General features: G+C 39.0%; 1 protein-coding gene and 2 long non-coding RNA genes across 4 annotated transcripts in view; 1 reads left to right on the top strand and 2 right to left on the bottom strand.

Moving 5' to 3' along the window:
* Positions 1–16,492, top strand: part of EPB41L4B (erythrocyte membrane protein band 4.1 like 4B) — a 165,027-nt gene that overhangs the window by 53,384 nt on the left and 95,151 nt on the right. The gene's annotated exons all lie outside the window — the stretch shown is intronic.
* LOC146079598 (uncharacterized) lies at positions 5,787–6,340 on the bottom strand. Its single transcript, XR_014474635.1, has 3 exons — positions 6,249–6,340; positions 6,068–6,153; positions 5,787–5,926 (listed from the first exon to the last, which is right to left on the bottom strand). It is a non-coding gene; the product is annotated as an uncharacterized LOC146079598 (long non-coding RNA).
* Positions 10,772–11,390, bottom strand: LOC146079597 (uncharacterized). Of its 2 annotated transcripts, XR_014474634.1 has the most exons (3): positions 11,299–11,390; positions 11,118–11,203; positions 10,772–10,976 (listed from the first exon to the last, which is right to left on the bottom strand). It is a non-coding gene; the product is annotated as an uncharacterized LOC146079597 (long non-coding RNA). The 2 variants fall into 2 exon arrangements; XR_014474633.1 differs by having other exon boundaries at positions 11,118–11,344.

Raw genomic sequence — 16,492 nt, 5'->3', positions numbered from 1 at the left:
ACACAAAACAATCCACTCTGCGATAGGGCAGTGTATAGTTACAGGCAGCATATAACACCACCACATTACCTATGTAATAGTGCCATTGGATGTGCAATAAATTTTGGTTGGTTTGCTTGTATACCCGATTTGCAATGAATTGCAAAATCATTTAATACTGTATATTGCGTACATAGCTTATATGGAATTGTGGATATCTAAGGAATTATAATGACTGTTTAATCATTGTATAATACAAGCTTTTTGACATGTTTGATTAACCACATATATTTCATGCAAGTCTCTCCTGGAGGACAGTCAGACTGTCCTCGGCTATGGGAAATCCTTGCCAGAACTTCCATTTATGACATAAGATTATTCTTCAAATCTAGAAGCCCATTGGGGTACATATATAATGTGATGGTATGGGAGAAAATTGTTATTCGTACATGATTGCGATTACCACTTCTCCACAGTGTATGACTAAGGGGATTTGTGTTATATTTGCACTGCTGTCTACAGCAGTGGTTCCCAAACTGTTTGTTTAGGCACCCTGTGGTGCTGCAAGGCATTTGCAGGGGTGCCACAGAGATGTGGATTTTTTTGCAAAGCAACCTAGGCACCTGCTTAGGGCCCATAAAGATATCCTGGCTTTTCAAAATGTTCCAAGAGGAACATGGCGTGACTAACGCCTGATGTCGACATCACATGAACCTGTCCATGCTCCCAATGTCCCTTTTGATGTTGTTTGATAGGATAAAAAAGTGTGCGTCCCCCCCCCCCCCCCCATAATTATCACGAATCAGCACTAGACTCAACCAGCCATGGCCGGTGCCACATTAGCAGGGACAACACAATTTGTATGTTTTAGGACTATGATACTTTAAGCCTGTGTACTGTAATGATTGTTTTGGAACTGGACTAGTCATATTTCAAAGTCAGTGGGGTTAATTATATTCAAAACAATATGAATATTGACAGGAGGGAGCGCTGCTCATTATGAGACTGCCTATACTTGTGTGTGTGTGTGTGTGTGTGTGTGTGTGTGTGTGTGTGTAATCCTGAGTACAGGTATTTTCCGATTTTAATGGCCCCACATTGATACTGTTTTGTGCTAGTGCACAAAACGCCATCATCGCCTTCGTTTTGTCAGATTTGTGCTCACACCCCAGGGATGGGCACGAGCAGAAATCGAGCAGCGCTCTGATTAGAATAGTGCAGGGTGCCTCCCCCGGCGCTATACACATAATTTTGAATATAACTGACCCCCATGTTGCCAATTTTTCTGTGCAGTATCCAAACAAATTGTACCGTTTTTTTCCTTCAAAAGCCTGCACTATCGTAAAATTATTTTGGGGACTGGAATTTACAGTATATTCCATAATGTGAATATTTACCATACATCTACCATGTAAAAGTTTGGAAAATATTAATACATTTTGGGCCTGATAAAGGGCTTCATATTAATGTGATGTACTTTGCCCCAAAGAAGCCTGCATATACTTAATTTGTATATTTCCCTGTATGTAGAGTTGTTTGCAATTTGCAAGGCAATTGCCCTGATGTGCATGTACCTAGTTTGTTACATGTCCTCGACATCTGTATGGGTCACCCAGAACCAGATGGTTTTGTTGGATCCAGGTTGCGTTGAAGGAAATTTTACCTCACCATTACATCAAAATGCCCAATGGACTGAAATAATTCTTAATGGTTTTGTGAACTATTAATTTAAATAATTTGAAACTTTAAGTCAAAACAGATAGTGAGCCAAAAATTGACACTTGCTGTCACTTGTAGTTCCCCTAAGCCACAGCGTGATTGATATTTGGGTGGTTGCCCGGTGTTCTTTTTAACTGGAATGTGTAGTCCCCTCAGGTGGGCCAATGATCGCGATGATGATCCGAAGCTGTGTCTTCAGACGAAGCACTTGAATCTGCAAAGCTGGCAGGAGGCATCTTTTCTCCTCAGACACCTTCTGCAGCATTAGCAAATTAATTGTCAAGTGTTGCAAAGGTGCTTTTTTTGTGGCTGTGCAATACATTACAAATCAGGTCCTTAGGCCCTATTTGAAGTGGGTATCTGGACTGAACATAGACTGACTCATGATAGACGGTCATCTGGTCGAACACTCATGGTCGATGGTCAAAAGGTAGACCGTAAAAAGGTCGACAGGGTCTAAAGGTCAAGCGCAGTGAGGCACTGAGCCCGAAGCATGGTGAGCACAGCGGTACACTTTAGACAGTGTCCATGTCGGTCCATGTCGACCTATGTCAACAGACACCCTAAAAAATTAAAAACTAATTTCGACCTTTTTGACCCTGTCAACCTTTTGACCCTGTCGTCCATTAGTGGTCGACCATATGACTGTCTATCATGAGTCAGTCTATGTTTTATACCATAACCTTTGAAGTGTTGGATGTATTCTAAATTACCTACATTCATTGGTGGTTGGAGTAGTTAATTTTCCCATGTGCTGTATAGCCTTGGACAATACTATTACTAGAAAGCATTTTGGACAGTAGAGGCTCAAGTTACACTACAGAGTTTGTGCTCTCAACCGGTAATAGCGATTAGATGAATACGTTGGCTGTGTGATGGTTTGCCATTCCTTCTGTAGATGTAGTCTTACTAACATATACCAATCCACATGGACACGTCAAGGTATTTATGACCTATTTTATTGTACAGGTAAGTATATGTCTAATCAGATACTTTTTGCGGGATGAAAAAAGCTGTCACCTGCGGTAAGTGTACTACAGGTTGTGCATACCATGCACAGATAACAGCCTGGTTTTCAGGACAAAAAATGTGTCCGTTTTACTTTATTCTTGTCCTCAGTGACATCACGTTTGACTAACATTTGTTTGAAGTTTCTACCTCTACTGTAAGCGGGTATTAAATGTGACCCTAACTATGTACTGTAGGTAAATCACGATCAGTATTTACAATAGGCCACTTTTTTTTTTTTTTTTTACTCTACTTGCTAATAACATAATATTGATTTAAACCAGGGGATAATCATCCTTTTCTCACAATTTTTAACTTTAGGGATTAAACATTCTGCTTGCATTAATCTAAGTACTTTCTCCCTAGATTTCAATAATTGTTGTCGGGGATAATCCCCTTTCCTCAAACCAATCAATCAAATCATTCAATGCATATTTAGTTTGCTCCTCTTCACTAGTGATTCTCCGTATCCAGAGCATTTGTGAATAGGGCAGCCCTTGTCCTAATGGTAGAGGATGAAAACTGCTGTTAAACAATAAAGTGTTCCTATAGGTATCCTTTTTTATATAGAGATGTGACCAATTCACCATCGATCATCTCGATGTTTACATCCAAAAAGTGTACCGATAAGTCACTGATTTTGAAAGTAAATTGTACAGCTTCCTTCTTTGTGTTGTGTGTATCAAGAATTTCTTTGAGACTAGATCCATTGTCTCCCCATACAATCAATAAATTGTCTATATTTATAACAAAATATAATATTTTGGTACTGAATGGATAGTTCAAAAATTTTTGATTCTTGATGACACATTAACGTATTGGCATACGATGGGGCCACATTGAACCCCATCGCAAAGACAAGGTGCTGCATATAATCTCCACCATCAAAGTAAAAATAATTACAGGTTAGAACCAATTTCAATATTTCAAGAAAAAAATAAAATGGGCACACCATGATGATTTGGATTATCGGTAAGTAAAGCCTCTACCGCCTCAAACCCTAATTGATGAGGTATGGAGGTGTAGAGACTAACCATACCTGCACTACACAAGGTAACCACTGCAGGCAATTTACTTAATCCCTTTAGTCCCAATAATTGATATGTAGTTTCTCGAATATATGTACAGTAGCTGCTTTCTGTACACAAGGATTCAAAGCAGGTTTAAATACACAGAGATTGTCTGATACAGGGATCACCTGGCAGAGATTATAGGTCTGCCAGGGGGATCCTGCACCTACTTATGAATTTTTGTAAATGTATAAAACAAGGGTGTTTTTGGATATTCAACTCTTAAAGCTTTGCACATAGAAATAGATCCAGCCTGCATTGCCCAGGGCCGCCGACAGGGGGGTGCCAGGGGTACAGCTGTCCCGGGCCCCGTTCTCTGGAGGGGCCCGGGCAGCTGCCCACAGTTGCACGGCACCACCCCCGCACTCGCACAAATCCCCCCACCCGGCGGCCAGGCACGCACAACACAGTGCAGCCTGCAGAGCGCCAAGCCTAGGATACAGAGGGGCTCGGCACTCTGCAGGCTGCACTGTGCAGTGAGTGCTCCGAGTCCCGGTGGGAGAAGATGCTGCGCCACCGATGGTAAGTAATCGTAACTGGGGGGGGGGGGTGCCGCTGGGGGCCCAGGCTGAAGGTCAGTCCTGGGCCCCTACATTACTTGCAGGTGGCCCTGGCATTGCCATTTGTAAAAACTGATCTGACTTTCTTTTATTGCCATATAGGATCTGCATCAAGCTTTAAATCAGGCATGTCCAACGTTGGCCCTCCAGATGTTTTGATACTACACATCCCTGCATGCTTTGCAATAGTTTTAGCATTCTCTAATACCAAAACTGTGGCAAAGTATGCTTGGATGTGTAGTTTCACAACATCTGGAGGGCCAACGTTGGATACGGCTGCTTTAAATATTTGGCTGCATCACTTAATTGCCGATAACACTCTGCTGTATATTTAGGGGTGCTCTGAACAACCACAGCCTTCATCAGCACTCCTAATGACAATATCTGATCTTTTCTTAAGCTCAGTTAATGCTTTCCATTCAAGTCCTGTTAAATTAGAACAGATATGGGAATGTTTCTTTGCAATATCTGTACCTGTATTGTTCATAAGTCTCACAAACGTTTTGAGTGAAGGACTAGATGATTGGGGTTCAAAGGAAGAACCTCCCTATATTGTCCGTAAGTGACAAAATAGGATCCGATGGTACTACTGTATCCGTGTCACGAAAATGTTCCTTCATTTTCAAAGTTCTATTAAATTTGTAAACATTGCACTTCGACTACAAGGCATGACCCTTTTAAATGGGAGTAAAAGATAATCCTTTCGATAAAAGTAAATTCTGGGGTATCCGATAAGTTGAACACTAATTGATTAATTTGCCCTTCTGTCCTCCGGTTTTTGGTCCTTTTCCTTTGCTGCGTCGAGTGCCCATGGTCTCTACCTGGGGTTGGACTCCTAAAGGGAGTGAAAGTGGAGGGTTACTATCGGCATTGATAAATGAGGAACTTGAATCTGCTGTCGGAGGTTTGGTGTACCGATTAAATTGTGTTTTTCGTAGCTTTTCTCCTGTATATTGGGATCATTGAGTACTAGGCCATAAATAGAGTTTGTTTCAGTCCGCTTTCCGTTTCTTTTCTTTTTTAAATTTTAAAAGTTCTTGCTTATCCAATTTGTATCAAGGTCGTGTGTGTGTGTGTTTATGTACAGTAGGTATGTGTACCTGATGAAAATTGCATAAATGCAGAGATTGAAACACATTGGTGGACTGTTTTTTTTTTCTCTATGTTGAAATCCGGGGAGTGCCTCCTTTTCCAGATATATATATATATATATATATATATATATATATATCTCGAGAAAAAGAAGGCCACACAATGCGCTCAGTGAATTTAGTTAAGCAGCAACCCTGAGGGGGTCCCCTGTTAGATAGGACCCAGTATAGAAATAGAGAGAAAAGGGGTTTTCAGGGTGCGCTAGGACCTTTCAATTATTTAAGACAGTATGGTTTAAAATAGGAAAATTTTAATAAACATTTGCTCACAGAGCATAGCAGTATAAACAAAGGTCGAATTGATACACTTTACAATGTATAAAATGACATAAACACAATTCAGGTCAACAGTCGAAATGCGCCCAATAGGCCCAACGCGTTTCGTCGTGAACACGACTTCCTCAGGGGCACAATACAACAGTAGGCAACGATGGTCACACTGTGAATTACAGTAAATACAAATAAATACAATGTCCATAAATTGGATAAAAACAAATAATAAGAAGAGGGTAATAGGTTGAGCAGGTGTAAGAAAAGGGAGAAGGAAAACGATTAAATATTGGTCCTTTGGATCACATACCAGTCAATGGTTTAGGGTTTGGACACCAACCAAATATAGAAATTTCACAAAGAGGAGATGTCCTTAGGTGATTATAACATAATGTCCTAGAATTAAAGTTCAATAAAATCCTCAGTATAACATTTCGCTTAATTCAAAACAGATTATTTTCCTTTTGAAGTATGATGAAAAAAGTACATACCACCAGCTTGTTTACAGATGGATAAACAAATAGAGAAACCATTCAAAGTTATACGGCTATAATGACCACTTTCAATTGTAGATAGATAAGGGGAATCTGGTGAAGTGAATAAGATTGACACTCTATTATAATCAATTCAGCAACCTCTGCAAGTAGGGTAGAGATTGGCAGAAAAATACATAGAATTAAATAAAGTATATATCAATACATACTATTTCCGACTAAAGAAATGTACATAAAAAAAAATATTTTTCATAATTTTTTAACGGATTACATTCTTGAAAAAAATTAAGTTTAGAGGAACAACAGCATGTTCAACTCACATATTAAACCATAACATCAAACAGCAAAAATTTACCAATATAGGTGAGTACTTACTAGTAGCCCAATGGAAAGATGTGTACTGCTCAGCTCCAAAAGTGAGAGTGACAGACCAGTGAGTGAGCTGGGTATATATAGGGTCTAGAAAAAACGTCACTTCCTGTAGCTGTTAATGGGATGTGAACTATAAAGTGCCTATAAATGGGCATATGAAAAAAAAAAAAAAAAGTGTGTTCCACCTAGAGGAAATGCTGCTAAATAGCGCTACTATAGGTAAAAATAGATTGGGGAAGTTAAAAAGAAATTTTTGTTGAAAAATATAATTATATGGTGCTAATATAGATACGGGTGTGATATCACTTAAGGGAATGTGAATATTGATATTAATCGATTATAACTAATATACATCAATGGTTGATTGAATTACTAAATTAGCCTCACAATGAATATAGATGGTGAGGTGATAGTGATAAATAAATGTTACAATTCATCAAAAAAAGAATGATGATGAAGGTGATAAAAAATAGCTATGAGATCATGGTTTAATTTACAAAAAAACTGCATATAGTACAAAACAATTTAAAAAGAAGGATTCAATTGTATATTACTGAGGTCAGAAAATTGACAATAATTAATTTTAAATTGTAAAAAAGAGAGAAGTGGAAAAAATTATAAGAAGAATGAAGAAAAAGGGGAGGGGGGAAGCCACAGAATTTCTCAGAGAAAGGCCACTATGTCGACCCCTTCATTTAGACCTCTAGGAGATAATGTATCTAGAGTGTAAATCCAGTAGCTTTCTTGCTGGATGAGCTTGCGGCCTCTATATCCACCCCTTGGATTCTCCTTGACTTTTTCGAGTATGGTAAACTTGAAATTATCTTTTGTAACTGTCGAATTGTGGTGATCAAGAAAATGTCTAGGCAGACTATGAATGCGTACTTTTAATATTTCTCATGTGTTCCTGTATCCGTATTTTTGCTTGTCGGATGGTCTTACCAATGTACTTCAGGTTACAACTGCAAGTAATCATATATATAATATGATCCGAATTACAGGTTACAGAGTCCTTGATGGTATAGATTTTTCCATTATTCAAAGTGCAACTGAATTTGGTCTTATCAATGAATTTGCAACAAATGCATTTGTTGCATGGTAGAATGCCTGCTCTTTTTTCAAGAAAGTTGTTGGTAGCCGGTACTTTATTAATTGATGATTTCAATCTACTTGGAGCCAACATAGTTTTGAGATTGGATGCTCTCCTAAATACAAGATTGGGTTTATTCGGAAGGTGAGATCCCAGTACGGGGTCCCGCAAGAGTAAATCCCAATGGCGCTCAAGGGTCCGCTTAATTTGTTGGTTTTCACAGTTGAATTGTGTTATAAATGGTCGGCATTTAAAATCAACTTTGTCTTTCTTAGATTGTACTAGTAATGAATTTCTTTCTTGGGTAAATGCTTTATCCTTCGAAGATTCGATGAATGGCCTATCGTACCCCCTTTCAAGGAAGCGATCAGACAACAGTTGTGATTGTTGTTCGAAATCAGAGGTTTTACTACAGTTACGTCTTAATCGGAGGAACTGGGCGTAGGGGATGCTCTTTTTCCAAGTGGGGTGATGACAACTGTTAGTCGGGATGTAACTGTTGGCGTCTACAGCTTTAAAATGAGTTTTTGTGGTAATTTCTTTGTCTGGTATACCTTCAAGTTCAAGATCTAGGTATTCGATTACCGTTGGATGGGATTTAAAAGTAAATTTCAGATTGTACTCATTGATTTGTAGATGTGTCATGAAATCCTCAATACTTGTTTGGTCACCTCGCCATATAAAAAGCAAATCATCGATATATCTGCGGTACAAGATGATGTTTTCTTCAAAGGCAGTACCATAGATGTGGTTCTCCTCCCATGCCCGCATGTACAAGTTGGCATAGGCGGGGGCAAATTTAGTGCCCATAGCCGTGCCTTGTTGTTGGAGGAAAAATTGTCCGTCAAATTCAAAAAAATAATGGACGAGAATGGAATTCATACTTTCAGTCAAAAAAGTTAATTCAGAATCTTTCATCAAGGGGTTGTTCTTAAGGGTTTTTCCCACCGACTCGAGGCCTTTGATGTGTGGTATAGAGGTGTAAAGGCTCTGTACATCAATAGTGAGCCAACAAAACTCGGAGGACCAAATTTTCCCTTCCAATAGATTTAACACAGCGGTACTATCTTTAAGATAAGAGCGTGTTTGTAGGACATAAGGCTGGAGTTTTAAGTCCAAATAATGGGACAAATTGGCCGTAAGAGAATTGACTCCAGCAATGATCGGACGACCAGGTGGATGCAATTTGTCCTTATGCACTTTAGGAATGTGGTAAAACACTGGCATGGTGGGGAATTTGACGTTCATAAAGTCAAATTCATCTCTGCAGATGACTCCCTTTTGGAGGCCTGAATGTAAGAGATACTCAGGATCCAGTTTGAAGTCCTCCGTCGGATTACTAGACAATTTGGCATAGGTGGTTTGGTCACCAAGGATCTTGTTGGCTTCAATTAAATAGTTGGTTTTGTCCTGCACAACGACAGCTCCTCCTTTGTCTGCTGAACGTATGATTGTATCTTCATCTTTTTTGAGGATATTCAAAGCTTTATTTTCCCTGATGTTCAAATTGTGGGAAATGTGTTTGTTAGGTTTGATTTTCCGGATATCCTCACGGACAGCTTCATAGAAAATTTCTATATGACTGCCCCTTGATTCTACCGGGTAAAACCGCGAGGGTAGGGAAACCAAGGGGGCATCATTTATGGGTACCGATTGAATGGAGGGATTTTTCAGAAAGTGTCTTTGTACGGTCAAGTTCCTAACATATTTATTAAGATCGATAAACAGATTGAAAGGATCAATGTGGTTGTTAGGAGCAAATTTAAGCCCTTTATCTAGAACCGATGTCTCGGCTGCAGATAACTCCTTCGCGGAAATGTTGATGATTCCGGAACCAACTGAGTGGATGGGGCTTTTTTCTTTTTTGGGGAGTTTTTTCCCCCCTCTAGATCCTCTACTTCTCCATCGAACCTTCTTTTCTGTCCATGGGGTGAGTCTAACCGGGTGTGTAGTTCTTCTCTGGTAACCCGTGGCGGTGGATTCGAACTGGGACCTTCCTCCAAAAAATGACGTTGGTGGGTTCTATCTACTGACGGAGATCTAAATACTTCAAATCTGTTATGGTGAGGATTTTCACGATATGAGGGGAACCGACCCCTATAGTTTCTTCTGGATTGAAAATTCTCTCTCTGGTCATTATGATCATATCTATTGGATCTATAAGTATGTCCATATTGCTCGTTGTGTCTATGGGAATTTATCCCCTGTCTACCATAATCAAATTTGTTATAAGGGGTCATTCTGTGATTATCTCTGTAGGGGTGTTCTCTGTAGGGGTGTTCTTCCCTTTGAGGTTGGAAACGTCTGATGTTATACTGAGGGTTCTTAATTTCTTTAGGCCAATTGTGAACTTGGCCATTGGCATAATCTTTCTTGTCCCGAGTAAACTTTTTTTGTTTTCTCAAAATTAGGGTTTTTCCAGTTTACTCATTTTATTTTGTAGATCGGTTGTGTCCCTTTTGAAATCCTCATTCAGATCAAATTTGTATAGTGAGGATTCGAGTTTTCCGATTTCATTATCGATTAATATAAGTTCCTTTTTACGTTCATTGACCAATAGATTGATAAGTTTGGTGGAACAATCGTCCAAAATTGAATTCCAGTTTTTCAAGAACGAAACATTGTCGCTTCCATAGGTCGGGGTTTTTTGTATTCTTAATCCTCGCGGGATACGCCCTACTTCTAGGTACTTCTCTAGCGTGATGATGTCGTACCAGCCTTTCAACTCTTTTGTTCCCAATTTTTCCAGAGTATTAAGGTATCCATAATAATCGTTATCGTTGTCTTCCATCTCTGACACCTGCTCATCTTCTGAAAATATGCTTTTGGCATTAAAAGATCTTTTAGTTCTGTCATTGAGAAAATGCATGGCTGCAACGTGTGGAATCTAACAGCAAAGATGATATCGAGAAAAAGAAGGCCACACAATGCGCTCAGTGAATTTAGTTAAGCAGCAACCCTGAGGGGGTCCCCTGTTAGATAGGACCCAGTATAGAAATAGAGAGAAAAGGGGTTTTCAGGGTGCGCTAGGACCTTTCAATTATTTAAGACAGTATGGTTTAAAATAGGAAAAATTTAATAAACATTTGCTCACAGAGCATAGCAGTATAAACAAAGGTCGAATTGATACACTTTACAATGTATAAAATGACATAAACACAATTCAGGTCAACAGTCGAAATGCGCCCAATAGGCCCAACGCGTTTCGTCGTGAACACGACTTCCTCAGGGGCACAATACAACAGTAGGCAACGATGGTCACACTGTGAATTACAGTAAATACAAATAAATACAATGTCCATAAATTGGATAAAAACAAATAATAAGAAGAGGGTAATAGGTTGAGCAGGTGTAAGAAAAGGGAGAAGGAAAACGATTAAATATTGGTCCTTTGGATCACATACCAGTCAATGGTTTAGGGTTTGGACACCAACCAAATATAGAAATTTCACAAAGAGGAGATGTCCTTAGGTGATTATAACATAATGTCCTAGAATTAAAGTTCAATAAAATCCTCAGTATAACATTTCGCTTAATTCAAAACAGATTATTTTCCTTTTGAAGTATGATGAAAAAAGTACATACCACCAGCTTGTTTACAGATGGATAAACAAATAGAGAAACCATTCAAAGTTATACGGCTATAATGACCACTTTCAATTGTAGATAGATAAGGGGAATCTGGTGAAGTGAATAAGATTGACACTCTATTATAATCAATTCAGCAACCTCTGCAAGTAGGGTAGAGATTGGCAGAAAAATACATAGAATTAAATAAAGTATATATCAATACATACTATTTCCGACTAAAGAAATGTACATAAAAAAAAAATATTTTTCATAATTTTTTAACGGATTACATTCTTGAAAAAAATTAAGTTTAGAGGAACAACAGCATGTTCAACTCACATATTAAACCATAACATCAAACAGCAAAAATTTACCAATATAGGTGAAAGTATAAAGTACCGGCTACCAACAACTTTCTTGAAAAAAGAGCAGGCATTCTACCATGCAACAAATGCATTTGTTGCAAATTCATTGATAAGACCAAATTCAGTTGCACTTTGAATAATGGAAAAATCTATACCATCAAGGACTCTGTAACCTGTAATTCGGATCATATTATATATATGATTACTTGCAGTTGTAACCTGAAGTACATTGGTAAGACCATCCGACAAGCAAAAATACGGATACAGGAACACATGAGAAATATTAAAAACAAAGTACGCATTCATAGTCTGCCTAGACATTTTCTTGATCACCACAATTTGACAGTTACAAAAGATAATTTCAAGTTTACCATACTCGAAAAAGTCAAGGAGAATCCAAGGGGTGGAGATAGAGGCCGCAAGCTCATCCAGCAAGAAAGCTACTGGATTTACACTCTAGATACATTATCTCCTAGAGGTCTAAATGAAGGGGTCGACATAGTGGCCTTTCTCTGAGAAATTCTGTGGCTTCCCCCCCCCCCTTTTTCTTCATTCTCCTTATAATTTTTTCCACTTCTCTCTTTTTTACAATTTAAAATTAATTATTGTCAATTTTCTGACCTCAGTAATATACAATTGAATCCTTCTTTTTAAATTGTTTTGTACTATATGCAGTTTTTTTGTAAATTAAACCATGATCTCATAGCTATTTTTTATCACCTTCATCATCATTCTTTTTTTGATGAATTGTAACATTTATTTATCACTATCACCTCACCATCTATATTCATTGTGAGGCTTATTTAGTAATTCAATCAACCATTGATGTATATTAGTTATAATCGATTAATATCAATATTCACATTCCCTTAAGTGATATCACACCCGTATCTATATTAGCACCATATAATTATATTTTTCAACAAAAATTTCTTTTTAACTTCCCCAATCTATTTTTACCTATAGTAGCGCTATTTAGCAGCATTTCCTCTAGGTGGAACACACTTTTTTTTTTTTTTTTCATCATATGCCCATTTATAGGCACTTTATAGTTCACATCCCATTAACAGCTACAGGAAGTGACGTTTTTTCTACACCCTATATATACCCAGCTCACTCACTGGTCTGTCACTCTCACTTTTGGAGCTGAGCAGTACACATCTTTCCATTGGGCTACTAGTAAGTACTCACCTATATTGGTAAATTTTTGCTGTTTGATGTTATGGTTTAATATGTGAGTTGAACATGCTGTTGTTCCTCTAAACTTAATTTTTTTCAAGAATGTAATCCGTTAAAAAATTATGAAAAATATTTTTTTTTATGTACATTTCTTTAGTCGGAAATAGTATGTATTGATATATACTTTATTTAATTCTATGTATTTTTCTGCCAATCTCTACCCTACTTGCAGAGGTTGCTGAATTGATTATAATAGAGTGTCAATCTTATTCACTTCACCAGATTCCCCTTATCTATCTACAATTGAAAGTGGTCATTATAGCCGTATAACTTTGAATGGTTTCTCTATTTGTTTATCCATCTGTAAACAAGCTGGTGGTATGTACTTTTTTCATCATACTTCAAAAGGAAAATAATCTGTTTTGAATTAAGCGAAATGTTATACTGAGGATTTTATTGAACTTTAATTCTAGGACATTGTTATAATCACCTAAGGACATCTCCTCTTTGTGAGATTTCTATATTTGGTTGGTGTCCAAACCCTAAACCATTGACTGGTATGTGATCCAAAGGACCAATATTTAATCGTTTTCCTTCTCCCTTTTCTTACACCTGCTCAACCTATTACCCTCTTCTTATTATTTGTTTTTATCCAATTTATGGACATTGTATTTATTTGTATTTACTGTAATTCACAGTGTGACCATCGTTGCCTACTGTTGTATTGTGCCCCTGAGGAAGTCGTGTTCACGACGAAACGCGTTGGGCCTATTGGGCGCATTTCGACTGTTGACCTGAATTGTGTTTATGTCATTTTATACATTGTAAAGTGTATCAATTCGACCTTTGTTTATACTGCTATGCTCTGTGAGCAAATGTTTATTAAATTTTTCCTATTTTAAACCATACTGTCTTAAATAATTGAAAGGTCCTAGCGCACCCTGAAAACCCCTTTTCTCTCTCTCTCTCTCTCTCTCTCTCTCTCTCTCTCTCTCTCTCTCTCTCTCTCTCTCTCTCTCTCTCTCTCTCTCTCTCTCTCTCTCTCTCTCTCTCTCTCTCTCTCTCTCTGCGCCTCCTATGTGTATCCAAGGCAACGGGGGAGACTATCAATGCATTGCCAGTATTAGCTGACAATTGTGGTTAGTGTGTATTAGGGCTGTATCGGGACATGACGGGTCCTGCATTATAGCACTCATCTAGTTATAAATGAGTGCGGGGTGCTTTATAAGTATTAAAGGCATGGTGGTAGGGTTAGTTATATGTTTATATTTTATCTTTTATTTTATTATAATTTGCTTGAGAAGGCACTGGCTGATCATTTCCTCCGATAGCTCACTGAAATTACAACGACACGGCCCCCCAATGGTCGCCTACAAAAAGGGACCCAATTTGAAACAGATCCTGATGAGACCGACCCTGAGTCCCGACACCGAAAATAAGACTACCTGGCTCCACACCAAACGACCTGGATGTTTCCGATGCACGACTTGTAATAGCCTAACCACGGGGACCACGTTCCCTCACCCACATTCCGGGAAACCAATAAAAATCCGATTCCGCCTTCACTGTCAAATGGATCATGTAATTTACCTATTAAACTGTCCATGTGGCCTAGGGTATGTGGGGATGACGACCCGAAAATTTTGCGAGAGGATGGCCAACCATCGAAACTCGATTCGCGCGACGCTTGAAACAGGGACGGCTGTCCTGCCCACCCCAAGACATTTCTTGTCAGCAGGACACCAAACAGCGAGCCTTAGATGTCGACTGATTGACTGGAGGTGATCGCGGCCTATTACTTAGGAAGCTTGAGAGCAGATGGATACATGAACTTGGCACTCTCGCACCAAAAGGACTAAATGAAAATAACCCCTTATCCATTTTTCTAAGATGAACATGCATCTTTGTGCTTGTTTCTGTCTGTGTTCGCATTTGTTTTTGTTTTTTGTCTTTGTTTTTTGGCCTCTCCTTTGAACTATGGACTCTGTTCCTTCAACATGAACTCTCTTTGGTCCACAAATAGGACACTAATTCGACTTAACTTCAGTTGACTGTACTCCATTTTTCCCCACTTTTCAACTAGATTCTGTACATCGGTATTTTCCCTGCTTGGGTAGTAACTGTATCTGCCATCGTCTCTCCCTTCCCGCTCTTTCCCTTCCTCCCCCCTCTTTCCCTTCCTCCCCCCCCCCCACACAGCACCACCCCTTCCCCTTGTTCCTTTCCCTCCCTCCCCTCCTCTCCACCCCATCCCACCCCTCCCTTCCCCCTCCCCCCTTCTTTCCCCCCCCCCGGGACCCCTCTGCTCAAAATGACCTACATGCTGTGTATGATGTAACCTTTAATATGTGACCCTTATCTGATTATATGTTCCACAGCCTACATTGATATTCACATCCCATGTTTGTCACCTCTTGTTGTCAGATGCATAACGAGCATCATATAAACCATAGTCCCCCTCTTGGTGTCCGCATACCACCAGCCCACCCGCAAGCCACAATACAGTCCAGTTGGATTTGTTCTACACACACTGTTAGATTCCGTCTGTAGACCACAGAAACCCAGTATAAACTCCACCAACATAAAAATAAAATCAAAATTAAATGAAAATAAAATATAAACATAAACTAACCCTACCACCATGCCTTTAATACTTATAAAGCACCCCGCACTCATTTATAACTAGATGAGTGCTATAATGCAGGACCCGTCATGTCCCAATACAGCCCTAATACACACTAACCGCAATTGTCAGCTAATACTGGCAATGCATTGATAGTCTCCCCCATCCCCCGTTGCCTTGGATACACATAGAGGTGCAGCACAGTGACACATAGCTCCGGGAGTCCCGGAAGCTATGCGTGTCATGTGCGTTCCACGGTCCGGCACTCCATGCCGCCGAACTTCCGGCCAAAGTCGGAAGTACACAGACGTCACGCTGATAGAACACACATCTGATGTCCCTAGTAAGTCTTATTGCCATGTACTTTAGATGCATCTGGCTATATGTGATCTTATGCATCTGACATTAAGTACACTGTTCATTTTTTTCATCATGTATATTAGGCTCCTTGATAAAGGTCCATATGTTGGACCGAAACGTCGTAGCATTAAATGGAGACATGCATATCTAAGGATTGAAAGCTTAAGTTGGATTACTACTCATTTTGAATCTTCTGTTGATATTTATTGGAGAGTGTGTTCAATTGCTTGCTTACAAGATCCCCTGTTGGATGGGGGAAGTAAAGGAAAGTATGGATAGCAATTGTAAGATGGCGCCCTTTTGTCTACCTTAGTAATTACATCAACATAGCCTTGTAGTGAATTGTAAAAAAAGCAAAATTAAAGTCCAAAAATCATATACATTTATTATAAAAGTCTCTTATTCCACACAATACAGGTGGTTTATCCAGACTGTTAAAAGGTTCAATGGTGTCTTATTAATATTTCAGAGCAGCAAATGAATGTTCCCAACGCATTTCGTCCCTACATGGGACTTCATCAGGGGTTCGCAGATGACACAACTATTAGTTATTAGTATTATTAGTTCCAACGACTTTCGTTTGGTAGACTGGGTCTACAATAGGACGATTTTGTTTAGGTGCTTGTGAGAATTCAGAGGTACTGACCTAAACCCTCTTTTCCCTTGATGTGACTTTAAAAAC

Source organism: Crinia signifera, chromosome 5 (genome assembly GCF_055691185.1).
Source record: "Crinia signifera chromosome 5, ASM5569118v1, whole genome shotgun sequence".
Classification (NCBI taxonomy): domain Eukaryota; kingdom Metazoa; phylum Chordata; class Amphibia; order Anura; family Myobatrachidae; genus Crinia; species Crinia signifera.
Note: the sequence above shows the minus strand (reverse complement) of the source record. Positions and strands in the feature narration are given on the sequence as shown.